The sequence below is a fragment of the Lactuca virosa genome, chromosome 3 (genome assembly GCF_052849685.1).
Source record: "Lactuca virosa cultivar CGN04683 chromosome 3, Lactuca_virosa_CGN04683_v6, whole genome shotgun sequence".
Taxonomy (NCBI): Eukaryota; Viridiplantae; Streptophyta; class Magnoliopsida; order Asterales; family Asteraceae; genus Lactuca; species Lactuca virosa.
Window position 1 is genome coordinate 381,748,012 of NC_136428.1, and position 2,224 is coordinate 381,750,235.

The window sequence follows — 2,224 nt, forward strand, 5'->3', positions numbered from 1 at the left end:
TAGTGTTAACAAACCCTCTTTAAGATATGTCACTCAAGTTACAATCTTGGAGTATGACTCTAAGAATTGTTTTGGAACGAAGTATGACTCATCTTTTTGATTTAACCATTTCAACAATTCATGACTCCTCTTCTTAGTCATAAGAATGCACTAAGATGACTTTAGAGGACCAATTGTGATATGGTATCTTAATCATTAAGATGATCATAAACATGATACTAAAGTACTCTCCCATCTTTTCAGATTTGAGAAACTTTTATCTTTCTGCCATTCTTTGATTCTTCTTATTCGTTCTGTCTCACATTGAAACTTCTCCAATGCTACAGACTTATACTTAAACTTATAAGTATAACCATATTTACTGAACTTAAGTAAATCATGACGAATAGTCTTCTTGATCTTTTGTGGTGGACTTGACCAGTGCACAAGAATGTGTACTCGATCCCTTAGTCCTTTCCTTATTCACATAAGGAATTAGTCTTAATTTTCCAAGCTGAAAGTTCTCATTCATCATACTATACAACTTGCATGATTCCAAGTTTCGGTCCAATTGAACCTTGGGTGATGAGAATCTTTCCTTATTTGGTAATATTAGACACTACCACAACCGAAAGAATCAAATCCATTTTTCCAATATTGCTATCAATGGAATCTTATAAGAAACAACTTTTCACAAATGTCATTGTAAGGATACTTAAAATAAATAAAATCAAAACCTTTTTCTTTTATTTTAAAACTTTGCGGAAAAACTTATCCTTACAATCCATATGAAAACCTTGTTGTTATCTATTCCTAAGCAATATAAATATCATAACTCTTAAGTAATAGCCCAAAATTCTGATCACCGAACCATGCGATTGAAATCCATCTTCACGATCAGAATCAGCATGTACTTAATAGAGTTAGACAATGGACTTTACCTGAAGTAGAGCCAAACTTATTGACTTTAACATCCTTAGGTAAATTTGGCAGCTTCGTAACCAATGCCCCTTCCTTTGGCAATAGTTACCTATAAACCCTTGATAATGGGACTATCTCAGACTTCGCCTCTCTCTTTACCATTGGGTCAACCGAGTTGACTATGGCCGATCCCTTTCCATTGGGAAGAGAGAGCTTTACTGGATATCCAATGTCATCATTGTCAATATCCATAGCGTTTTAGGAAGTTGATCTTAGCAAATAGATAAGATCATTAAGGGTCTTGTCTTAGTCTATTTCATATGATTCCCAAAAGAACTCACCATGTGACTTAGAAAGTAGTTGAGCCACCAACTTTCTCAAGACTTTAACACCCAACTCTCCCGGCTTGTCAATATGTGACTACATCTCCAAGATGTGATCACACCTAGACCTTGCCTTGCCAATAGGGCTTGAGTGACCTTAAACTTTTTACGAACTTGTGGGTTAGGGAGAATAATTGGAGGAGGTGAAAGAAGTATGATATCCATGGGACATCATCTTCATTTAGGAAAGCTTGTTTCAAGAGATTTGGGAAGATCATAAATGTCTAGACCAGACATCTTTTTGGGAGATATTCAAGATAGTTGATTTAAAGTCCTTAATATGACACCCAATATGAAATATTAAGGCTAGGACCCAACAAACTATTTTATAACTTAGAAGAGGGATGTCGTAATCCAAGCTATAAAATATTTGAAGGTAGGTGAATGACGATTCACCAATTTCCACCATGAAAAACGAAATAATTTATTAGGTTTTAATTGGATTTGAAAGTCCTAGATCTTTGAGATTCATTGAACTGTTCAAAGGCATGTTTCAATCTCGAGTGTGCCCTTCAGGTTTTGTGACTGGGATGCCGAGGATCACAAAACAAGGTGTGAATAACCATGCAAATATACTTGGTACCCTTAATATTTACCCCTTAATCAGTGTGCCGGTTAACCACACACGCTCCACCGATACTATGATAAATATTAAGTTACCCTTTGCCTACCTTGTTAAGTCCAGGTTAGTGTGCCGGTTAAGTATAACAAGAAAACAAGCCTAGGCTCTGATACCACTGTTGGGTTATGAGCATTCTAACACTCCTAAGTGTACATGCAACCCTAAATACCTTGGATCTATGTTTTCTCTATTATACATACAATTATGAACATCCAAGGTATTATCCTAATCTAGCATACAAAATAATAAATATAACAAGATAGAATACATACCTCTTTGATGTAGAATGTCTTCATGAAGCTTGAGTGCCTAGTGCCCC